Source organism: Cuculus canorus, chromosome 2 (assembly GCF_017976375.1).
Source record: "Cuculus canorus isolate bCucCan1 chromosome 2, bCucCan1.pri, whole genome shotgun sequence".
NCBI lineage: Eukaryota > Metazoa > Chordata > Aves > Cuculiformes > Cuculidae > Cuculus > Cuculus canorus.
Genome location: NC_071402.1, coordinates 83,189,264 through 83,216,070, shown reverse-complemented (window position 1 = coordinate 83,216,070; position 26,807 = coordinate 83,189,264). Strand labels below are relative to the sequence as shown.

Sequence of the window (26,807 nt, the reverse complement as noted above, 5' to 3'; positions counted from 1 at the left end):
TAAAGACATTTTCTGTCATATTTATTTTCATATTACACAGAAGTAATACCTTTTTTCCAAATTAGAGGATATGTGTTCTATCAAAAGTTTTCTGCTTCATTGTTAATACAGCTTTCTTTCCTAAAAGCACCCTATCTTCTCATAATGCTAAAAACGTGATAGCTGATTTGAAGAATGCTACCAATAATCCATAAAGACTTGTCTGTATGGCTGTTTTAATATTTAATTTTCATAATCATTAGATAAACCACAGATAAGTTTATATACAATATAGATGTTTCATTGACATCTTTTTAAATAATTTAATCTTTTCTGCATGTTGTCTTTTGTATGAATTATGCTCTGTTTATACCATGTATATGTACGTTTTCTAGGTAACTATGAACTCTTAGAACTGTATTAAAATTCGCTGGTAGCACTCGAACATCTGAATGCTCAGATACAGGAGTAGGAGGGCAGATGATTTATAAAACCCCAAAGTTTTGGCAGATAGCAGGATGTGTGCACTCTGGAATAACTGCTATGAATGAAAGAATGGATCGTCGATTCTTTGGAGACAGCTAAATACACCTATGGTTTTCAATAAAAAAAATTGTAAAAAAAAATTGTAAAAAAAAAATGTGTTTGGGTTAAAATGAGATGCCAGAAGCTCAAAGAACTCAAAGAACTTTCTTGAGTTATTTTCTCCATCACTAAAGATCAAAGGAGATTTATAACAGAAATCAGGACACTGCAAGGCATGGAGAATTAGAGAAAATTATGTTCTTGTCAGAGCAGGAGTTGCAGCTGGTATGAACACTACTTGAATGAAATGGAGTGGCGATGTTACCTTTAGAAGAGTAACTTTTTGGACTGGGAACTTCTCTGTTTAATTTTTTTCTTCTTAATGCACATGCTCTTCTTTCCTTCATGAACAGTCTTTTTGTTCATAGTACTATCTATATGTTCAGTGCTTAGGCTGTTTGACACAAGAGCCTCTGCTCCTTTATTACAATGACCTACAACCTCTATTTATTGCTATTTTTAACCTAGGTGGTTTTGGTGGTTTTTTTTTTTTTTTTTTTTTTTTTTTTTAATTAGCTATCTTTTTATGTTCAGTTTCCATCCTTACACATCGTCTTTTTGGAAAAAATCCCTCTGCGTAGGATCTTTTGTTATCGTATTTTTGTCTGGATAGTCTCACAGAATCACAGAATTTGATTCTGTTTGGGACCTCCGGAGGTCATTACCCATGCTCTAACAAGACTATCTAGAGTCAGCCAGCCAGAGCTATGTCTAGACAGCTTTTGAATATCTTCAAGGATGGAGACTCCACAACCTCTCTGCACAACCTGTGCCAGTGCTTGGTAATCCTCACAGGATAGAAGTGTTCCCCAATTTCAGAGGAACCTCTTCTGTTTCAGTTTGTGCCCATTGCCTCTTGTCCTGTCACTGGGTACCATGAAAAGAGCCTGCCTCCCTTCTCTTTACAGTCTCCCTTCAGGCATTTATATACATCGATAAGATCCCTTCTGAGCCTCCTCTCCTCTAGGAGAGGAGAGTTCCAGCTCTCTCAGCCTTTTGTCATATCTGATGATGCTCCAATCCCTTATTCATCCTTATGGCCCTTTGCTGGACTCCAATATGTCCAGGTGTACTGGGGTGCCCAGAACAAGCAGCCATCAGCCTTCTTCGTGGCAAAAGCACATTGTTGGCTTATGTTCAACCTGGTATTCAGAAGAACCACACGGTCCTTTTCTGCCAAGCCGCTTTCGAGTTGGTCAGCCCCCAGCATATACAGGTGCTTGGGGTTGTTCCTCTCCAGGTGTGGTACTTTACATTTCCACTTGTTGAACTTCATGAGACTCCTGACAGCCCATTTCTTTAGCCTGCCCAGATCTCTCTGGATGGCAGTACAACCCCCTGGTGTATCAGCCACCCTTCCCAGTCTGGCATCTTTTGCAAACTTGCTGAGGGTAAAATCTGTCCAATCATCCTGATCATTAACAAAAATTTTGAGTAGGACTGGAGTCAACAGTGATCCCAGATATACACTGCTAGTTAGTGCTCTCCAACTAAACTTTATGCCTCGGTACCTAGTAAATTCATGGTCACTTAATGAATAAATAATGAGAATATACTGATGTGCATGCAGTCATTGTAAAAGAACAATACTAAGATTTTATATTCAAGCTTGCAGAACAGAGGAAATGCTAAAATTATGTTTTTGTCCTGCGGCTAACATGTTTTGGTGCATAAGAACCATTATATTTTGAAATATTACCGTATTGAACATACTTATCAACAGAAACAGAACAGAATCAACAGAAATTCTGCTTTAGTTTTACTATTCAAGGTAGCTTATGGCTTTGTTTGAGGCACGGTTTTAAAATACTGCTTTTGTAGAACTTTCTTAAGGACTTCGGTGGTGCTTAATATTATAATAGCTATTTTTTTTCCTAATCATTAGCTTATACTCTCAGTGTCTCATATGTGGCCCTCTTCCACAAAATAGAACTTGAAGAACAGAGACAGACGACGGTCAGAAGCACAAGCTGACTTAGTGACAAGATACAGAGCACCCAACTTCATTTTTACCATTTTTTCTTATCATAGCACAGTGGGTGCTGAAACTGTGAGTATTCAGCACGTCTTTATATCACATCCAGCTCTTCAGTCAGAAACTTAGCAATAATAGGACATAACAGGAAAAGACTCATGAAAGAAATCGGGTTCAAGTGACACACTCAGCATCATACAAGAGTAGGTGGCAAAGGATTAGATACAATCTGATTCTAAGGAGAATGTTTTCATTGTCAAAACTTCTATTTTCCTCTTCATTCAGCTTCAATTTACTACAAATTTTCTGGCTTCTACTCCATAAAAGACAATCTTTTCTAGACAACTCTTGCCATGCTCTAACTTACCCATAGACCGGTCCATCTTGTGCAATGACAAAGGGTATTTTGGGGGTGTACAAAAGGAGATGGAAAGTAATTATGTGACTAATAACGTATGCAATAAATTGGTTTCTTTTCTTATATACACTCTAATATTTTTTTGTTTGGATTATACATAGATAAACAATTTGTACCTTTGTTAATTTTGAGGTGCTTGGGTTTTACTGTCAGGTTTTTGTGTACTAATTTACAGAGGTTAAAAATATATCAAACAGAATAAAACCAGGGAGAAATAGGATTATCATATTCCATACAGTTCATTGCTAGGTTTGGAGTGTTTAAAAACACCACATAGATCATTATTTCATGAGCTCACAAAGCAGCTAATGAGCTTTCTTACTCCATGTGGGCCAGAGCAAAGTGGACACAATTCCAGTAGGTCTTATAGTGTATATATATTTTGATAGTGATGCTCAGGAAAATGGGGTCTAATTCCAGCTTTTTTTCTTTCTCATCCTTCTTACACCTCCCCGTCTTCCTACAAATGCAAATGTTGACTTCTGGGATGTCTGCCAAGTCTGTAACCAGAAAGCAAGGAAAGCATGGCTGCTATAGTCTGAGTAGGTATCACACTAGACCTAACTTTTCAGAGGATAAAGCTGTCTACCTTGAAGACCGATAGCAAAAAGCAACCCTACAGTTCCTGGTAAATTCTGTATCTCTCTTTCTGACTTTTTATCTTGAGTGCTTCCTTCTGATTTTTTTTTCTTTTTCTTTGTTTTTGGTTTGTTTTTTTTTTCCCCATGCCAGATTTCTTTGTTCGGCGTCCATGAATTTATGTCTTTACCCCTATTCTGCCACTTCCTTCTTCTTTAGCAGAAATATGTCTTTTTTTTCTTTGCTGTCCAAGAAGAATACATCCTCAAGACTTCACTCTTTCTGCTCCTACCACTCTTCCTTTATTTTAATGCTCCTTGACCTAATCTGTCCCCATTGGTAAGCTTCTCTGACTCAAAGGTCAGCTATACCCTCTGGAGTTTCGTATTCTGCCTTCAAAGCATGACAGTTGTTTTACCTCTGTGAGAAAATTCCAGCTATATAATTTTTCTTCATTCTCTGAAATCTCAGTATCATTTTGGCTGAAATGTTTTTAAATTATTTCTGCCTGAGGCAGATCATCAGTGTAGAAAATTTAATCCTAAAGAATTTATTTGGTAAATTTATAAACAAGTATAAAAGGACTTTTCTTTTGGGAAGTATTAGGCAGTGTTAAAAATAGGTTATGATGGCACCTTAGTCACTGACATGTGTATGGATAAGTGGATGGTTTGAATAGCTACTTTGTTTTTGATACCAATATGCTATCAGTATAAATAAACACTGGCTTTTAAATAGTGGATCATAGGAATAGAATCAGAAGTTAAAGACAAAGTATGGCTTTTCCACAGTTAAACTTTTACTCTCAAACTTAGTCCAATTTAATTTTGCAAGTGTAACTTCCAGTAACTGTGCCTGAATAAATTAATATATCTCTAGGATAAGATTGGTTCATTCTAGCTGAATAAAACCCTAGCAGAAATATACCAAAATACTCTGCAGAAATGGGATCAAGTGCACATTCAGTGATTCTGAAGTTCTTGTTCATGAACAATTCTACTGGATCAATTTTTTTTTTTTTTTACTTCAGAATCTGGCACAGCTCTGTGTATGTGTGAGACATTTCTAAATATTTATATCTCCATTATAATTAAATTTTCTCTATTACTGGATTAAAGCTGCAACTTTTATTCTAAGACAATACCTTTAGCATGCTACTGTAGGGTCCAAGTCTAAATCTGATATTTTAGAAGGCAGAAGCACAGTTGGCACAGCCAGAAAAGAAAGTTCCATGAACTTTACCTTCAGATCAATGATACTGGATTTGCCCCAAAAAAAGAAGATCTCATACTTCCAATTTCACATAAATAAATGGACTATCTTAGAAAACAGCACACATACCTCAGTATTTTCAGTCCCACATGCATCATGTTGAACTATGAATGTATCTTTACATAGTGTAACCTCGATGGCAGAGATTAAGAAGCTTGACTTGGAGTTTGCATTCTCCTACTTTCCTGTGAAAGAATTGATAATATAGTTCTTTGGAAACCAGGAACAGTTGGACATATGGCAATCACGAATTTTATTTTGAGATTGGGAAAGGGAGAAGGAAAACAATGGATTTTGTTTTTTATTTGCAGATGTGTTATGTGTTGCACTGTGTACCAATGTACCCGAGTACAGTCAAAGCTCAATAAATTAATTGTCTTTCCTTGGAAGATTAAAAATTTATCTTGGTAGATAAGTGTTTCAAAACCAAATAATTTGATATAGTAGTAAAAAGAAATTCACACACACACACACACACACCGGTGTTTTGATGCTTTGCTTCTTTAGTTATCTAGATAATGTGTTCACACGCTAGTTTAGTCTGTTACTAAACTGCTGAGTGGCTCATCCGCGAAAAGGTTATGCTTAGGTAGTAGGTTGTTCCTGTCCTACTGATGGCTACAGATCTCGGGAAATGACAGCAGTCTCTTAAATTAGGAAGTGATAGTAGGCACAGTAAGGATCTTGCTTTTCTTTTCTTATTGTCTTTTTGACACAGAGACAGCAGCTGAAAACAAGCCAAATACCACTGAGCAGCATAAAAACAGCCAGTGATCTATCCAGTCTTGTATTAGATTTTCTAATAATGGAATAGTTTTCATTGTTACTTTCTTCCTCACTCCCAAATACAACATTTTTCAGCTCCTGTTTTAATGGAATTTGGCTTTGCTATTATTATTATTACTATTCTAAAGACTTTTTTAACAACCAGAGAAAGTCTTTTCTGACACTTTTTAGATAGAGCAATACTGACATCCATTGGTTTAATCTTCTGTTACTATCTGTTAAATCTCTCCTAACTAATGTACACATAACCCTCTACAGTATCACAATGAAAGGATTGGACTTGATATGATCCAAGGAGGATTGTGCTAAGTCCAATTTGCTGTATTAGAAACATGAAACCAACACAGATTAACTTGATGAAAAGGAACACACAGCAAAATGTCAAGTCCTGATTCAGTGACTGAAATAAAATAAAAACAGGCATCGCCAGTAACAACTGGGGAAAAAATATTAATGAGGGATTAGTAGTGATGCTGGTAGTTTTTTCAGATAACGTCAGAAAATGTGAAAATACCTCCTATTGTATGAACCTGTCTTGTATATACTAATCATAAAACTGGTGAAACACGAGGAAAAACGTTTTCAACCTAACAACATAAGCAGTTCAGTGAAGAAAATAACCACTCTCTGTGGTTTCATCTGAGCCCTCTAAGGTTGCAATTTAGCTTGTCACTGTGCTATTTTTCTAATATATATATATATATATATAATTTATAAGCATCGCTGTGAGATCACTGGTGGTATAGGAAAGTGGTAATATTTAATCAAGAAAAACACACCACGAAAAGTGATGGTGTTTTCAGTATTATCACAACAAGCTAAGCAGATGAGGCTGATTACCCTAGACTTCAAAAACAGAGAACCATTCTGTCAGCGAAGGGAGGGCGGCAGGCTTTAACAAAAAAAGCTCTCCGTTTGCTGTACCCTCCCACCGCATTCACTTGCAAATCACTGTGTGCTTGGAAAAGCCTGCGCTTCCCCAGTCTCCAGCCTTCCCAGGGTAAGTGCTGCGGCTCCATCAGCAGCGCCTCTCTCTCTCTCTCTCTCCTCCTCGGAGGGAGAGTGAGCGTGTGAGTGCGTGTCTGTGCATGTTGCGTGTGTCTACTGGGGGTGATACTGTGTCTTCTTTCTTTTTTTTTATTTTTTTTTTTTTTTTTCCCGAATCAGGAGCTCTGAATGAAAGCCAGTCAGAGGGAGAGCTCCCCCTTACCTTTGGTTCCCGACTGTCCAGAGTTAAGTGATGCTGGGAGAAAAAAACCTGAGTTAGATCCAAGTAGGATCAGTCTTAGAAAATAATAGGGGAAAACAAACCAAAAAAGGATTCTAATCCCTCTCTTTCAGTTTGGTTGGGGTGGACACCACTTTCTCAGAAGCAGAATAAAAGGTAGGATTCTTTATTATCTTCATTTCATTAAGCTCTTTGTAGTTAATATTGTAGCATGAACGGTATGGTGTTTAATGCAATGCATAGAATTTTTCTACTATATACAACTTTTTACATTTTATGCATATGCTCCAGGGATAATGAGTATAGGAAATAAATTGTCTGTATTCTCTCCCCAAAGCAAACCAATATATTTACTGAAGACTGAGACACTAAACATTTTATAATTTTATTTTTATTCTCCTAGTTGGCAGGCTCTCTTTTGAGCAGCAGTTTCCATCTGTATTCAGCTCTGGCAAATTCAGTAGGAGAGAACAATACTACTTGAATTAGAAAAACCACAATGTTTCATAGTGTAACTTATGAACACAGCATGAAGCATACATATATGTGCCCTCACTTTCTGTATATCAGTGCAAATCTGTTACAGCTTTCACTGCTATTTTTTCTGCCCTGAATTAAATTTCAGAACAATTATACACACTCAGAGCAGATGCTTCTTATGAAGGAAATCTCTGTGGAAAGGGATGGCAAGGTAGATACAGGCAATATTTCAAATATCTGTACTGAACTATATACACACAAATGGGGAAAATATTGTCAGCTTCGACATTTCAGTAAAAAGTCAAGGGGGGGGAGAGGAAAGGGAAAAGGTGGAGGAAGGAAGAATTTAGTGTGCACCTGTGTGAGCATTTATTGTCACTGCTGCAATAAAATCCATATTTGATGTGATATTAAATTAATGCAGCACAATGAAAGTCTAAATCCACATTCCTAACTAGTAACTATTGATGGCATTGTCAGCTGCATTAAACATTCGCAACAGGGTAATACTGTACATGATAGTAGTTGCAGCTGTAAAAATCTAACTGTCCTTTTGCTTAAGAGAATGCATCTGCACGTGCAATCACTGACAAATAGCAACCAGCATTTTAAAACTGACCTATCATCTCTGTTGCTTCCACACAAATGGAGCTGTTGTCTGTAATCTTCATCTTTCATTTCAGTAAAAGCCACTGTATTAACCCAACTGCACACTCATTGAATTTAAGACATATTTTGAATTATACAACTTGTTGTGTATGCATATAAGAGAGTGAGAGTGTATGCACGGTGTGAGGAAGCAAGTGTGTAAAATATAATGTGTCTTTTTTTGGTTTAAGGAGGTAGGCTTTGAATTTACATGGCGATATTGCTGGAGGGGGAATGCAGGGAGTAGGAGACTGGGACATAGTTCTGAATCTCTACAGCCTTTTTAAATATGCCATTTACTAGGAATACTCTGAGTCTTGTACAAGCATTTATTGAGATTTTCCAGTTACTCAAACTTTTATATCAATTGGTTACTTTTTTGAATGTAGTAGTATTCTGTGTTATTTTAGAGAAGATTAAAGAACAAACTTAAGGAACTGCGACAGGCGAGTAGAAAAGACAAGCTATCTTTCTCACGAGCTGAAAACCAGCTTTTAGAGTCAATATAAGGGAGGAATACTTCAAGGGAGGAATACTTCTATGATTATAAACTGGTGATTTCATTTGTGCCTGAGGGAGTCTTCTCAGATTTTTCATACTTTGTTAAATAAAACTGTGAATGGAGAGGTCATTTCTGTAGCTGTTTCTGTTAATTTTAGTTTGGCTTTATATCTGTGTTTTCTTTCTATGGTGACAAGATAATTTTGTACACTTCAATGGGAACTTTACATTGTCTGAGGAATGTTGATTATAATACAGATATTTAAACTTGAAACTGCTCCTGCTGGTTTAGGGTTTTTTGTTACTTTGTGTAGCACTGGAAAATATGTCTTGGTTGCTTGCTTTGCCAACCGTTTATGTTTACAATGCTTTGTAACAGTTCATGGGAAAGAAAAGAGTAAAATATATCCTAAAGGGACTCTGGGTAGGAATTTGTATATTCTTAAATGGTCGTCTTGGCTTTGCATTAGAGTAAATGAGTGTAAATACACTAAAACTTTGTACTTGCATGTTCTCGGTAGACAAAGGATCTTTGAAGAAACTGATGAAATACTGGAATTACTCATAGTAGACACTGTGGTGCTGTTCTTTTCTGTGCCTAGCTGTAGTTGAAAAATGCATTAAAATAATGTTATATGTCAAAGCAAATAAGCTCATAATTAATTAAATGTAGAGAGATATTAATAAGATGTTCATCTGTATGTGCACAGTAGTATAAAAATTACAGTAAGTAATATAAGTTATTTTTTCCTTGTTAAATAATTAAATGCAAAAAGCAGAAAAGGTTAATTTGAAAATAATATCAACCTATGATTCTGAGAAACTAATTTCCTGGTCTCAAAATGACTTCCCAAGGAAATAAATGACTGAAACAGAGTCTGTCTCATCTGGATAATTCTGTGCAGGTGACTTAGTTTCTATGTCTTTAACCGTATTTACTGCCAGGTTGCAAGTGATAACACAGTGCCCTGGAAGCAGTATAATTTTATACCTTAACAGACCACTAGGTTGCAGTATTAGTGCACGAGGGTAAACTAAGATTGAAATATTGTTGAACAGTAGCAATGGGGTGAAATGTCTGACTGTTATCACTATATTATTTTTAATTCATTAATTATTATTACTTGAAACCAGGTTTGTAAGCACCAAGGCATCTCAATTGGACATCATGATATGTCCTTGTTCATAGATTTAAAAAGAAATCTATGCTACATTTAATTCTTCGATATTACATGATAGAAAGAAATAGAAGGAAAACATTGATTATTTGGGCAAGCCAATAGGCAGAATATAAGGGTGTAAGAAACATTTTGTGATTGCCTTAAGTGAACCGGATAAATATATATTCTTTATTACCATTGCATTTGCTTTGGGCTTTTTAATAACATACTAATTGATTTATCATTAATTAGAAAGGAGGAAAATTGAAATTCCAAAATAAAATTTCTTTTCTTATGCACGGTTTAGGTATGCCAAAGTAAAACAATATGAAAGATCACTTCATTGCACATAAGGATGCCATACCATAGCACATTTCCAATTGCTCTGAATAGTATGCAACCATCAATGAAAGTTCATGCAAAGTAAAGGTACAGGTCACTGAAATTGATTGACTATATGACGTGCACAATGCACATGCACCCTTCATGTGCACACACCCAAATCTATACTTGATTATTGAAAAAAAAAAAAATTAAATTCTACCTCTACTGTCCAACTTCTGGAAAAAACTCGAAAGCAAGAATCAATGAAGAAAAAATGGTATTCTGAATTCTACCTTGATCTAAAGGTTCCCCAAATCTCTCTTCAGGCCAAAGAGGTTGTTTGCTTTTCCCTTCCTCTTCAGCTTTGAGACATTGATATGGTGACTTCCCTAACTTGCCTGTTCCTGTGAGTTAGTACCTTTGCAACACAGTAATGGAAAACAATCCCCACCTCTGGGGAGCTGAGTGTGTTACAGTTATCTGGCTGTAATACTACACACAATAAAAATCAACTAGACCTGAGCACTGTCTTTGTTCTCTTTTCATCTGATGGGAAGCCAGAGCACTGCCCAATCAAAGACCTGTTGAGCTTATATGTTCTGTTTACTGATTTATCAATCTAAATTTTAGTATGTGGAAGATCTGCTGAAGATCTGCCAAAAATCTGCCAGTTGAAGCTTTATTCAAGTTTCTTTGTACATACAGTCTTACTGACTATTAAATATCAGAGCCAATTACCTCGTGTGCATGTGTGTACAGTAGATGCAATACAGGGAGAGCCTTTGTCTTTTACAGGGATTGCATTCTGGCAAGCAGAATACTGTAGGATTTTTCTTTCTTAATTTATATTAGTTTTCTATTACTTCCCTTTTTCTGTTAGCTCCCACTACCATTTCTTGTCTTCACTAACTTTTATGAAATAGTTTATTTTTATCACTTTTATTTTTGATAAATATACATGTCCAGCAGGAGGCATAACGCTCTAGCAGTATCTCAGAAATCTCAGAGGTACTCCCCAGCTTATGCTGTCACAGAGCATCTGATCAGGTACATAAACTCAAGTCTGCTGGTTGGAAGTGTGTAATACTATGTTATAACCAACAGGCTGCATCAGGGGAATACAGAAGTTTAAGAAGTTAACTGGATATAATGGAAAGGAACATTCCAGGTGTCCTTTTTATTACTGTTCCTATATGCACATCATTCTTCACACAATGTGGTTTTTTTTATTTGTGACCTTTATAGCATCTCTTAATTGTAACTTTATGTGAACTTTGACTCATATTTCAAAGAGCAGGAAATCATGTGAAGAGATGAAAATGTATGTGTGTTTATGTAAAAGTAATGATGAAAAACTGAATTGAAAATAGATATTTCCAGAATTCCGTTTTTCAAAAGCTAGAACTGTGTTCTTCTGTGTTCTACAAAAATGAAAAAAAAAAAAAAAAAAACTCTCAAAAATGTTTTCTTATAAAGAATTGTGTATATATATGTGACATATATGTGTTTTATGATTTTTCGGTTAGCATTCTATTTCCTGCCACATTAGATTGGGTTTGTTGTATTATCCAACTTCAGTGCTTTGCATTATAGCATAAAGAACATGACATACATCATGATCAGATCATGATCCTTAAAGATGAATGCAATCTTCATAAACTGTGCAATGCTATAATATCCAGATTACTCAGAATAGACATTAATATAATTCACAGTATTATGTGTAAGGCCCAAAATGCAGTGTCCAATAGGACTGGTGATTTTTTTCCCCTAGATTGACATAAAATAAAAATATGTGTAAGTGTACTGTTATTGTGTCCCTGTCTACCACACTTCAGTAGTTCACATAAGACTTACACCTGTTTGATGAATGAAAAGATTATTCTGTTGATTCTTATCCTTTCGTAATAGTAAGCACAAACAAAACAGAGGTGTACTGGTATCTAGGAAATTTAGATGCTGTGAATTCTGTCACTGATTCCTCAAAATGTCACAAGTGTACAGCTGATTTTTGCTTCCACTGGAACTGAGGTTTGTACGTAGATTTTCTAGAAGATGTTTCATATCTTGCATATAAGACAACATACATGGACAAAATGTTTGAGCTTAGAGATAGGAACCCAAAATATTTGTAATTATTTAGAGGTAACATTCAGGACAGAGGGAGGATGGTCAAGTTTATCCTACTTTTCTAAGCAAACTTATCCCTTAATTGTATAAATACTTTTCTCTTACAAAAAGTCACATGATATTTTCCTGATGTCTTTTTGATGGTGCATGGAACTGGGACCATAAATGCATGTGATATCCAAGATGCAAGACTTAGTGAACGTCAGTAACATTGCTCTCTGCATAACCTGAGCATCCTTGCCTTTGTTCCCTGTACTGCAGTAGTGCAATCTCCAGGGCCAAGGGTACGTTAACCCTGCAAAGGTCTTTCTACTAAGTCTCCTAAAAAGGAATCGGGACATTGTTTTGAAAATCATTTCAAGGTACATAAGAAGATTCCTTGAAGACCTATAGATCCCCTTTATCTGTGAGTCATAAGCAAGTTGTTAAAAAATGGCTTAAACGTAATTGGTTTGTCTGCATCGTGAAGATTCTAGGTAATATATTCATGAGAGGTGCACATATGTTAATTACATGAATAAGATTAGATTCTTAAAATATTTTGGTGTGTTGGTTTGGTTGTTTTAATATTGAGGCTACTCAAAACATGACTTGGATTTTCAGTAGCAGTCTCAGTTGTTGAAAATAATTGCAAAACAAACCCCAAGAAAAATAGACCAAACACAAAAAAAAAGTGGAATGTGTTTAAAGCAAAAACTCCCAAACCATGATGAACTGAAGCAGGAGAACAATATTTCAACTCTTATTTCCTTTCCACCTGTAAGAACAAATTTCAATAACAAATTATGTAAATATCCTTTCACAAAAATGTTACAAAATGCTACGGATAGGTTTTTTCATTGTCAGTAGCGACGCCTTTTAATTTGTTTTTTAACTTCACTTAGTAGGGGAGGACTTTTACATGTCAGTACTCTTGTATGCTCTACTATTTTTTCTTGCATGATAGTCTTGATCCTGCAAATTAGGCTGTGTAGAGGTCCTAGCTTGTCCTCATAACTTTCTGCTAAAACATCAAAACAAAACCATTTAATCAAGCTAACTAACCCTTGAGTAATCTAGTAGTGAAATGCAGGTAAATACATCTTTTAAAATAACAACAAAAAAAAATCAGAATCTATGAAACCACTGTCATATAATAAGGGGGTCTGGGCAGAAAACAGCATTCAGGCACTTACTCAGCCTATGTTAAATGGTAAGTAGTAGTGTAGACCTCAATTTGTGAATGAGTTACTGTGGTGTACCTAATCATTTTGTTGCTATATATTAAAAAAAAAAAAATTCTTATTTCTGAAATTAGCAAAATAAAACATTGCATTATGATATGAAAGATAGTTTAAGGTCTGCTTAAGCGTACTGCATCCGAGTTCCCTAAATATGCTATTGCTTCCCACTTCCCAATGCCAACTTTTGAATAGTGTTTTTTTCTCCTAGTTTGTTCCCTTTGGGGACAGTTTTTGGTGGAAATGTATTTTTCATAACAAAGTAGGACGTAGAACATTATAATAAGTATCAGTATGGGAAAATGTCATTCTTATATTTTTTCCCCCCTCTGCTGGATGAAGTTTTTTCTGCCATTTGCATGTTGACATGCGCTCTTGAGTAAGAATACGGTGCTTATGTTCAAAATATCACTAAAGCTGATATCTTGATTAAAATAAGTGAACTGAGTCCCAGATATATTAGGTGCACTTGGTTCTCTCCATGACTTAATGTTTGAGGATAATTTATTGGCAATTTGTGATTAAGAATGTAGAAGCTAATGTATTATGTGTTACTATATATACTTTTTTTCTGGTAGTTACACCTGAATGGCAGATTTACAGACACAGATAGAAGCATTTTCCTCTGCAGCACTGTTTTTTTATGAAATACAAACCTTTTTCCTTGCTTATAGGATTCCTACAAACTTCCCTTCTTAAATGGTTTCAAATGAAGTAATTTCACTAATTAATTCAAATTTCCGATTTCACTAATTAATTCAAGAAAATCTTTCTTAAGTTGGAAATGTATTACTTTTTTATTTATTTATATTATCTGGATAGTCTTTATTCATTCTGATAATCAGAAGAAATTGGTCTCTTTTCTAAAGTTTGCATGTGGAACATATGTGCAGAATGGAAAATTTAAGCAAAATCATACATTTCTTCTTCCTATCCTTGACTAGCAAGGCATTTGAACCCACTCTGAAACAACTGTTATTTCTGAATATACCCTAATTGTGGTTTAGTTTCCTCTAGTTTTTTCTTCAAGTTCTGAATAATGACAATTAGAAAAGGGTGATGAACTGTGATATAGTATAAGCTAGTAATAATCCCCTTAAAGTTTTGTTGAGCATAAATTTTCTAGAGACTTTAGGAAGAGTCACTGGGCTTGAGCCATCCTTAACTGGATGCCTAAACGTTTATGACAAAGAAGGAGTAACCAATTATTTAAGTTCTGAAATGCAAAGTTTTTAAAAAAGTAATGCAACAATTAGAATTAGTTATGTTCAGGGGTGGTGGTGTGTAAATTATACTTGTTATGCTAGTGTTTTAGAACAGAACTTACAAATAGTAATCTACAAATGAGTTTTCAAAGTTTTAAATTTTAAAGGTTTTACTATCTAACACTCACTTAGGTAAAACTCAAAGTAGTTCAACTTTCTAAATTACAGGGCAAAAAAAAATAATCTGTGTTAACACAGCAGTCACCTGTTGCTAAACTTTGGGTTATGTACATTCAGGAGATGAAATACTCACTTTTTCTTTTCTCCATGGCTACATCCACAAAGATCCAACCAAGGAAATGCTTATGTACATACGGTTGGAGATGTTTTACTACTTGAACAGCTTGTGAAAGTCAGGTTTAACAGGGTAAAAGAAGCCTAGGTGGATCAATCCAACAGCTCCCAGTTAAATGTTTCCAGCTCAATCTCTGGAAAAGCACCCAGACAGTCTTGTGGTACAGCTATACATGACTGTGGGGTTGTTTTAGTCATGTGACTGGTTCCTTGCTACCCTGGGTATGCAGATTGGAGACTATTTCTAGCTCTAGCAAACAAAAATTCTTCTTTTCACTAATAAAAGGGCAGACAAGTAAAATCATGATGCTGCAGCGCTAGAAAAATGGATTTCTGAACTAGTTTAGAAACTATTCTGTTACCACCACAGTAGTTTAAAAATGGACTATTGTTTACTGGGACAATAACATGAAAAAACTGTAGTGTCATAATGACATGATGATGGCAAAATATATTAAAGGATTGAATTAAATTCTATTTAATTAAACAGAATTCATCTCAATGATTCTAATGTGTAATCAAGCACTGCCTTCTCAAGGGTGATCCATTAGCAATCTAAAATATATAAGCTAAAATGAAGTGATGTATAGGAAAGAAAAAGTTTGAAGGTACCTTAATATGTTTCTGTACAAACCGAAATACTGACAATGATGATCAGGGTAATACTGATGCAAAAATAATTCTTTTATAGTCTTGAGATTTTTCAGGGTCTTTTCTCTTTAAAGGTAACAATTACAGTGTTTTAAAGAAAGTTGTTGGTGAATTAGTATTTTTATGTTCTAAGATGTTTGGTTTCTTTCTGGCTGAAGGCTATAAACACTTTTTTAAGAGCTGTTTTGCTGGACTTTTTTTTTTTTTTTTTAGATAAATGAAAGGTACTACATGAAATAATTGCCAGTGAAATAATTATGATTTGAGATTTATTTCCTCCTCCACAAAGCTTCAGGGTTTCAGTTTGGTATTATGCAGTTAGTGCACTCTGTTGTGATCATACCATATTGTTCTTTGTGAAGGATGAGGTTTTGCTTTGGGAATAGAAAAGCATTTATTTGACAATGAGTTATCCTATAAGCTAGAAATACTGTTTCTTCAGTATTTCTCAAGTTACAAAACATGCAGCTTTTTTAAGAGTTCAATAAATTTGAGATCAACTTTTTTTTTTTTAATTGCAATTGGGAGGGAAAACTGAGTGGAGTAAAAGAAAAGTTCTTAATATAAAAGTTGTTGAATGTTGCTTTTATAAAATTTCCTTTGGGAAGACTTTAAATTGTTGAAGAGTTTGGAGTTATTATTTCTTTGATTTCATTTGTATTCATATGTTCGCATATGTTATTACTTCCCTGACCTAGAAAAGAAATACATCATTCTAAATGTTCACTGCTTGTTCTTTGCAGTTTCTAGAAAACCTAGGCTTTAGGAAAATCTATTTTTTCTCTCCATATTCATTAACTCTATAGTAAATCTCTGCATTTCAGCTGCTTGTTGAAGTAAGCAAAATGATATTCATGACTTGTGTACTAAATCAAAAGTCAGATGTTGATGTCATTTCTTGTGCAATTCACTATAAAGTTTGTTCATTTTTTCAGATGAGAATCTTCGGAATGCAGATATTGTTAATCTTTTGGTGCCATCTTGTGGCAAGAGGATAATTGTATGAAATCAGGAGGTGCTCTCCTAAATCACATTTTCTATGCTTACTAGCAAAATATCTTGCTTTGGTGATAGATACGTATCTATGATTTTTACAGTAACTGTAAAATACCAAAGCAAGTTACACACAGGACAAAGTTCTCTTTCATTTCTTCTTTTTTTTTTTCCATTTGGTCATTTCAAGTGCATTACTATAAATATTGATTAGAGAAATCTCATAAAAATAGACTATAGTTACTAAATAGAAATAATTTCTTTTTGTCTTTAATGCATTAGATCTCTGTAGAATAGTTAATCAGTTAACTAGTTGAAGGCAATTGTCAATAGATTTTTATTGTCGTAGTGTGTTAGATCTCTGTAGAATACTTTAACTCTTAGCTAGCTCAAGGCAACATTCAGTTCAGCATCCTGTAATGTTTAACAGAAAACCAAGGTTTGTGCTGGTATTGTTTTTCCTTTTATTTTCTGGGTGTGGCTTGGTAAAATTCATACTAGCCTGCATCAAAAAAAAACCGGTAACAGCACAGGAATGCTGTTTATTTTCCTGATATTTTCATTGGGATTCAGCAAGATGGGTAGTTTTGGTTCTGTGCTAAATGAATGCTAGTTTAATATCTGGTTTTTTGAAGATAATGCTTGTAGATGCCTACAGTCAGTACAGATCACATTCTTGCTCAATTTCCTAAGGAGTTTCCCATCTGATAGCCCATATTTGCTTATTTATTTATCTCTGACTTCCAGTCATGCTGAAAGCCCTTAGATGTAAAGATATTACTCCCTGTCAATAGCTAAAAGGAAAATCAAGATATCAGTGTTGTGTTTTATTTTTTACTTAAGTGAGCGGTTCTCATTCTTTTAAAAGTAAAGTTTATTTGGTTTGTTTGGTTTTATTAAGACATTATTATAGTCTGTTCCAAGTAACATCCAAATGTCTTGTAGTAAATGAAGATCAATTCCAGATTACAATTTTGTGAATTATTATAGTACCTTTTCTCAGACAAGAGGTATGAAAGCATATACATATTAAAGATGCTCATAACTCAGGGCTAGACAACTTACTGAAATTTTGAATTTCAGACCAGTACTATAGCCGCAAAATAAAACAAAAAAAAAAAAAAAAAAGAAAACAAAAACTTACAGTACTTTTGGTAGTCTGTCCTCCTGGCTGAAAAAGGAAATACTATCAATCAAGATGACTAGCAAATGAGAATACTGTTTAAGGTCTTATCTTTGAAATGAAATATTTTCCAACTGGATACTCTTGCAATGGCAGATGCTTCAATCACTTTCTGTACACATGGACAACACTGCCTCTTTGTCTACTATATTTTTTCTAAACATATACGTAAAATAGAAATATAAGAAATTAATGCAAGATATGTTTGCTAACAATTATACTGTACATATTAAAATGTTAGTCACTAGAATGCAATTTTTAATGAGCAATCACTAGCTGAGGTGCAGTTGTATGCTGCACCAGATCATGACTGATAAATCTGTCAACAGTTGAAGGGCTTCTTTTGTATGTTTAGAGATTTTGTGATTTCTTTTATAAGGGTTAGCTGAGTAACCCTTATAAAAGTAATCTAGAGATAAAACCCTATTGCCTACCGACAGGAATGGAGAAAATAATCATAACATTAATGTAATAAGATATATAATTTCAACAGGTTTGTATATGCATGTGATGATGTCTTTGTTAGAATTTTTCCTCCTGATCCCAGTAAAATTCTCTTGACAGTTAACACACGAATGCTTTTCTCTCTCTCTGTATCTTTTGGGGCTTTCTATAGCATAATTTTTCTACAAGATTAAAATGGTAGGCGAATGAACAAAAAAAGAATTGCAATTGTTCATTCCAGTGAATTCTCTAAGGAAGATAAATCTAAGTGTGTGTCATAGTCTTTTTGATAGAAAGGTGTGAAGTTTAAGGCATAACTCTAAATAATGTTTGTATAAATAAGATTGTGATATTATGATATATATAATTAGCTAATAATAAATACATGTAAATCCAAAATATAATTTGTACCTTTTGAAATCCATATAAAATTGGTTTCTATATCTTTCTATAATTTGCTTTTCAGGCCTACTACAGATATTTTCTATAACCACACTTTCTAGGTCTAGTAGAATTTACACTTTCTTACACTGTAAAATAGAGTCAATATTTATCCATTAAACATGATTTTCTGTTGTTTCAATGTAAACTGTGAATGGTTTGTAAAAATGAAATCCTAAAACCTTTATAGAAAATTATTTTTCAAAATTACATCTTCTTAACATCTTATTCTGCATTAGTATTTTCCATTTGTGTATGCATGACATTGTAATATTAATGTGGTTGCATTTAATGCAAACTGAATACAGAATATTTTAAAGAATATTCAAGAGGGGGAAAAGAGGAATTCTGTTATGTATATTAAAGTGAAGGGTTTTTTTTTAATTTGGTTTATGGGGTTTTTCAAAATGTATTTACTTATAAAAGCTGCGGGTAAGGGAGGTAGCATGCTTCTACTTCTTGTGGAGTAAGATAGGCAACAAATCAAGCACAGATACAGAAAGATTATGTAGCATATCATGTTACCAAAGAGAAAGTCTCCAATGAGAAGGAGTTGTGTTTACACAGTGCAAAAAGCAGAAATGTTAACTGTGATAAGTCAATGGATGTTGTGGAGGAACAGAGAGAGAGTTTCTTGGATTGATTGATGTACATACCCAAAGCACTTTAGGAAGTTAGGTGAATGCTTATTTAAAGAGTTTTGAAATGTGGAGAAAAACTGTTGTTCTTCATGCAAATCTACTGCACCAGCCTTGAAAAATAAAAGAGGCCACATACAAAAGCAGCATGATATTCAGTGATAGAAAAAAAAATGTTGGTTTGGCCAAAGAGCTGAACAGAAATATTGTTGGTATGAGATTATGAGAATGTACGGGCAGTGTTATATGGATAATAGGGATATAAAATAAATTTACAGGATAAGAAGATGATGTAGATCGTTAGGAAAATGTCTTGGAAAGATGAAATAATCCAAAGTATCAATGTCTCCAATGAACTTAGAGAGGGAAGAAGAAACGCAGTCAATTAAACTGATTATTCCCACTTGTGGAGCTTCTGAAGGTGAAAGGAAAACAGAATAAAGGCTGGAAATCTGCATAGTACCAATTCAGAATATTCAGTGGAATTGATAGAATTTCTTCATCTCAGTTGCCAAATTCCTTGCATGTCCTTTCTGTAAACTACACCTGTTGAATAGCAGATTTTTCTCTTTCAATCCCAGTGTGCTTAATTTACTTAGAATTGTAGGTAGGTATGTAAATACATTATTTATGATGGAAACTGTTAGATCCTGCATATAAAGGGAAGACTGGAAAATGTTACAGAACTTGTCTAGGTGATCAAAAGGAAAAATGTTTTTTAAAACTGTTTCTGGGCTTAGTCCATCAGGTAAGATTGATCACTGATCTGTGGAACTTGTGTACTTAGAGTGTACTTCTCCTGACTGTCAAAATCATTTATGTCTAGTGTGACTACTCGCTAGACTATGCAACGTGCACTTAGGCTGTGGCAGTAAAAGAAAAAAAATCATCCTGCTGTAAAACTTCAGTAATATATAACTGACATGCTTCAGGCCCTGAATGCCTAGAGAAATTCTAAACAAGATACAAAGATCACAAAAGCACAGGATCGCAACGTGTATGCTGTTCTTACTTACAAAACATAGGTGTACAATCTTTTCAGACACCTGCAGAAACAGTTCGAATTAATTTGTTGCTATGACTTTGTCCTTTGGGACTACAGGATTTAGGGCAAACCAGGAAGTACCATTCAATCAAAAAGAGAACTGCTAAAATAAGAGCAGTGACACTGATATTTCAGGCTATGAACTTTGTGGCATTAGGTTAAATGTGCTTTCCTTTGAAAAAATGAAGTTGGTTTTCCTAAGATGCTTTTGTATACATTAGCTGCAAAGGAAGCACTTGTTTCCTTTCCTACCTTTTACAGGATAGAGGTAATTTAAAGTGTTTTTAAGGTATGACTGTACAAATAAGACAAAAAATAAAATTATATTTTAGTGGACCTATACAATGAAGTCTATGTGCTTCAGAAATAAACCTGTATTTTCCTGCAATGGATTTATATCTGTGTCCTTTAATACAGAGCAAACTGTGAAATGCTTACATGGAGATAGCTGTCACTTTTGAGTATTGCAAAGAGAATTCAGGAAACAGAAGATAAAAAGAAAGTGTATTTCCTTACAAATGGGAGCAAATAGACCTCATTTTAAAAAAAATCTAAAACATTATTTTTTTTTAAATATTATTTTTCCCCTAATTTAACAATAAATTGCCTTGCGATGTCTTGAGCAGGAAAGAAAAAAAATCAGAGGAAATAAACCCTTCTGTTTCTAGAATTATATCTCCAGCAGCATTCAAACAACTTTTCTTTAGCCAAACAAACAAAGCAACAACAATAATAATAATGCCTCGACATAGTCTAATAGTCTTCTGTAGCCTGATCTAAGACTACCACGTCTTTTCTAGGTCCTGAGAGTTTGTGACAGCTGATTTACGCAAGAAAGGAATAGTAACAATGACCAGCTCTCCTGCTTTCTCTTCATTAGTCCCCATTGCTATCCATAAGAACTCTGCAGTTTTTGTACTTTGAAAAGACCACATAAAAAAAAAAAAACACAACCGAAACTGAAGGGGAGTAAATAAGAGTTAATTTACACTGCCTCTTTCTGTGTGTTTTGGTACTGTCTCTGAAAGGCATTTTGGTTAACAGCAGCAGTCAGGTGCTCTTGTCAATTAGGCCATGTTTGAAATACCACTACTTGTTCATGCATAAGAGTCATGTGTCCTAAGAACCAGAAGATGCAGGGCTGGGCAGCACTGCAGAAGCTCCTCATTGGCTGAAGATTTCTGATACTCTCTTCCTAATTAGAGAGAAAGACCTTGCCTGCAGGGAGGATTAAAAGCCACCTCTTACTAAGTATTGCAGTCTTGGAGGATGTATTAAACTGCAGAGGTTTGAGGGCTATGGTATATTGTTAAATTAGTGTGCTTTTATGTTTGGGAGACCCCAGTACCTTGCAAAGGACTTAAGTTTATGTGTAATTTCCATTACTACTGATATGTATGACTTGATCATACATATATATATATATTTAAACATATTTAAATTGCTTTCAGTACTGTGCAGATATGTACAGAGTTATGTGCTTTGGCAAACTTGGTCCTTAATCAAAGCTGTGCCTTGTTCTGAGACTTTAATTTCCTAGCTGAAAATATGAATAAGATGGCTCAGTGTTTCTGCGATTAAGTGGATGTTAACCATCGGCCCTATCTGTCTCAGTTTGTTCTTGTACTGTGTTCAGCACATCTAATTTTTTCAGACATTTTATTGGTTTCCACCTAGGTTTTAATAAAAGGGCAATTTTCATCCCTCACATAATTCTCAGGAGGCAATGTTTTTTTTTCATAACCTTCTAATGATCTCCAATAAGTATTTGTCAGGTAGTTGATTTAATTGATTTAAAGACCAAGATGAGCATTCTGCTTTAGCAATGAAATGTAAAGGACAGCTGGAATGAATGAATTATATATAGAAAACGTGTGATTAGAGTTTGTCTTGGAAAAGAAGTGCAAAATGAGAACTTACACAGAGCTGCTCATCCTTATTACCTAGGAAGCGCTTAATTGCTCTTTTGCTTCAGGGTGCATTAAGCAGAAATTTTCATCCATATCACATCCAAAGTGATATACAGAATTATAGATTTAATAAAATATCAACATGCTCTCTCATTAAAAAGGTTACAGTGTTGTAAGTCAACACTGCCAAATATTTTAGAATTATTAAGTCTTCAACATAAGACTATGGCATAAAATTATAAGGGAAATCAAATTCCGAGCTTTTTTTCTCTGTTTCTTTTTAGACACATATTTTGCCTCTAGGATTTTAATGTTTGTTGTGTTTTCCTTGAGGTGTTTCTGTTCATAAGCTTTCTAAAAGCAAGATTTTTGTAATGTTTCGTACATCCTAATGTTGCTGAACTGTTACTCGGAACTTGATCACCTGCTTTCTTATTGTGCTTTATCAACAATGTTCATGTTTCACAGCTATATTTCCTGATTAATTGTCATCATATAATGGATTTTTTTTTGAGGATTTAATTAATGATAAAGAAAATTCCGTTTTTATCATATGTCACTTAACAGCTATTAATAGGTATGTGAAGTACTGTGTTTTTTTGAGCTGCAACAGTGTTTGTTTTTAGGCATTATCCTCTTATCAAATTGTGCACAGCCTGGCTGGTTGCAAAACAGTAAGGGCTTCAGAGTCACTGAAGAGCTTTAAGCCTTCTTTTTGTCCATATCATATAGTGTAATTAAGGATCACAAGAAAACCCCACACAAGATATATCCACTTTGTTCAAACTGTACTCCTATTAACTCCTGCAAATTGCCTGAGTTATACGGACCTTATAACATACAAAGATGCATACAAAGCATACAAAGATTATTTAGTGAAATATAAAATAATTCATAATGCCATAAATGATATTTTTAGGTTTGAATCTAAAGTGAATTTATAATCGATATTCGATCTAGAGAGGGCAGAGATGTTGAGAAAGTCATTCTATCTCAGTTTCATCTTGAAAATTTGTTCTACTAGTCAGGCTGCTTTATATGGAATCACTAGGGCCTTTTCTTTGTAAAGACATCCTGATGGGAATTGGTTATCCTGTTCAAAATTTTTCCATTTGCCTTGAAGTCCTGTGTCACGATACTTGCCTGTGGAAGAATTGAGAAAAAGGTGTTTATGGGAGAGAGATGAACCAGGAAGTCTAAGGTACCTACAGGGAGATCAAATATTTAACCCAGGGTACACGTAATATGTACAGGGGCACACAATTCCCTAAAGATGTGAAATTTTACCCATTGAACATTACACAGGAATGAAAAGCAAACAAAAACATCTTACTATAGTATGCTAGGGCTTCCAGCATTGAGTAAGACCCATGTAAACTCTTTAGTGTAGCTGCTTGAATTTTCTTGCTCCTTTTGAAGTATTTGTATGGAACCCTTTGTGCGGAAATATTGTGGCCTGTTAGAGACTGTCACAGATATAAAACATTTATTAGTTCAGTACACAAGACTAGAAAAGGGTAGGAGGTGGGCAATAGCTAACAGAGGTTTGAAATAGTGTGCCGTAACTAACACCTGACATTGCTTGAAGTTTCAGGAAAAGGAACTCTCCCTCAGGTTCATCCCTGTCCAGTGACTATGTATCGTATTAGTATGCTTCAGTAAAAATATATGAAAATAGATAATAAAATAAATGTGGGAAACGGAACATAACTTCCTGGGACCTTTCAAGGCTGATGAAGTAGTAGTTTACCCATTTAATAAAAATGTTGACTTTTTTAATTATTGTTCTACCATTGTATTTTTTTTTAGAATTTTTCTATAAATCAAAAAAATATTGATTTGTTTCCTCTTCAACTTGCCAACACAATCCTTTTGGAAACATGTTTTATGTTTGATGATAAATGACATATCACATTAGAGTTAAGTGTGATTTGAAATGGCTGAAATATCCAAAAGACTCAAACATTATACTGGAGACAGGTCATCCTTAATAGCAATGTGATTAGCTTTCATACTATTTTTCCTCTTTCAGACAGCATTTCTTCTGCATACTTGGAATCGTTCCATCTTCCTTTCCTTGAAGACACAGCGGGTATATAAGCACTAACCATTGTGTGTTTAGGCCCTTGGGCTATGTTTCTTGTTTCCAGTGATGTTAAAAGCTACTTCTGAAAATCCAGTAGTCTAAAGTGACAACTCTAAAAAAGGAAATGTAGGGTTAGCTACTACTAAACAAAATATGAGTAGGCATTTAGTTTTTCAAATTATGTTTAATCCCTAGAACGCTGTGGAAGCCAGCTTGCAAAAATCACTTATTTAGTGTTGAATCTGGGTTAACAGAGCTTTTTATTATTTTTATTTCACAAAATAGAGTCTGTATATTTAAGATTGGCTCGAAAAAATGTGGTTCTACTACTTTGTTCAGTCTGAAAGTATATATTGTGTAATAGCCTTTTACTACTTCCTTTCAGTGTAAATAAAATAAAAGTTCAGGGTTTATCTTCTGGGTATGGCACTTACAAAATTAAGGATTCATAGAGGTGGAATGGGAAGTTAATATCCAAGGCAGTCTTAAGAGACAAATTGAGCTATATAAATGTGTGCTAGTTCTGTCTATAAATGTAATTATCATTAAAGTTACAAAAAAAATTCACAAGGCAGGTTTTTTTTTTCTTTATTTCCTAGCTATAAATAATCCCAGCCATTACTTCTTGTCATGTTCAGTAAGTATGGATAACAGATTATCCCCTCTCTATAGAAATCTTGCATATTTAAAAGTTGTAACTTGTTTTCTTCTCTTTTACAATTTTCTGTTTGCTTGTGCCAGAATAGTCATGACAATTCCTCTTTTACCCTGACTTCTCCATACCTCTTTTAAGGTGTGGTGTTCAAAAAATGGATTTATTGTTTTAGCTGAGCCCTTTCCACTGTTGTCTGAATAGAGAAGGTAAATTTTATTTTTCCTATAGGTAGTAATTCTCCTTAAATATCAGTTTCCTTTTTGGATCCAGATAACACCATTAAATCACATTCAGTGATCTTTTTGCCTCACTAGCATTAAGATGGTTGACATTTACTGATTTTTCTCTGTCCACAAGGCATGCTATTTATTCAATTACAGAAAGAATTTGGAGTGGAATTGGAGTGGAAAATACATTTTTAAATAAGGGAATGACTAATTATTCTGAAACTGCTTCAGTCAATACATGTTCTGTACTAGCAGTAAATTCATGAGGCCTAGTGCTTTAAAAACCTGTAATTTACAGTGAACAGTATGTGGTCCTTGAGCATGCCTGATACCTGTGCTGAGGTGGTTTGAAGCTATCAACACGTGAACATGTTGATACTGGGTTGCTGGAATTTCTGAATGTTTTGTTGCTGAAGGAAGAGCTGCATAGCTTAAAATAACTGGGTTGCCTTGCTCATAGGAGGAGTTCACATCACTTCCCACCTAGGAATTGTCTGACGGCTCTTGGTGGCAAATCCAGCTTGTTATGCAGCTAATATGATTGCGAAGACTGGCCATGCTCATCTAAGTTCTGCAACGAGTCTTTATCTTCACTTCTTCCTGTTTAGTGTTGTGATAATAATATCTTGCTGCCAACATTAATTTCATGAGCTACCTGTCCTAAATTTACTTTTAGAAACAATGCTGTTGAGAAAAGTCACTACAACACTTCCAACACTTTCAAAAGACACTTCCAACTTCCTTCTCTCTGTAGAAGTATTATTTCTCCATTAGTTACTGAACCAAATTTTTAATCTTGTTCCTGTTGCTAATATTCTTACAGAATTGCTTCATCCTAGATGTTTCTAACTTCTCATTTTGTGCTCCAACTTTGTCCATTCTTTGCCTACTGTTCCTTGATACTCATATTTAGCAATACGTTATACATTATATTTTATATTTTTTACGTTTCCTTCCCTATGTCTTCAATGAAATGACAGTGACTGAACTGGTCTGTTCTTTATTGCATTTCCTATCCCATTAGAAAAGCTTTCGTTTGTGCCATATAGTTTCTTTCAAAAACTACTTCATCTTTTGATATTCATGTCTTTCCTGCATATAATATTATCATAATCTTTCCATCCTATGGGATACTTCACCAGCTCTCTACTATGCTTATTATATGATTTTCAACTTTTAAAACAAAAGGCTTTAAGGTTTGCTAGGTTTGCTCCCTGTGCATTTTGTCTTAATGTAGAGGTGTCAAAGGTGTTTGACAGATGACTAATGTTGTACCTTATTCATTCTTTCTGACTTTCTGTCACCTGTTCATTTTATTTTCCTTACCCTTAGACTGGTTTCCAGATATTTCCTGTTTAATGTACTTAAATTAAATGCTTATGTTAGCAATCTCGTGTTTCATCATACTTTAAAATCCTTTTCACTAAGTTAGTAAGTGGTTCTTCCTTCCTTATTTCCCTCCAGGTCCCATAAGAAAATATTCATCTTTCTCTAATAGCCCAATGAAAAATGGCCTCTAGGTGAGAAAGCCAAAGCAGTCCAGGGGGCACCATCAGTCATGAATTTACTTCCAGAATATTATCTATAGAACTGATGTTTCATTCCTAATGAGAATGTTCTCTAAAAGATAATGAATAAAAGGAACTTGCTAATGAAAAGAGTAAGAGGGTGTTACAGATGTTGCGACTGT

The 26,807-nt window shown here is 34.6% G+C and overlaps 1 protein-coding gene across 4 annotated transcripts in view; it reads left to right on the top strand.

Annotated features, from left to right (window-relative positions):
* Positions 1 to 6,513: 6,513 nt before the first annotated feature.
* Positions 6,514 to 26,807, top strand: part of CDH10 (cadherin 10) — a 106,107-nt gene continuing 85,813 nt past the window's right edge. For 2 of the 4 annotated variants that reach the window (XM_054059138.1, XM_054059141.1), the window contains exon 1: positions 6,671 to 6,978. The gene's annotated coding sequence lies outside the window, so the exon portion shown is untranslated. Of the gene's footprint in view, positions 6,595 to 6,670; positions 6,979 to 26,807 lie in introns of those variants that run through there. The other 2 variants (XM_054059139.1, XM_054059142.1) reach the window with 2 other exon arrangements.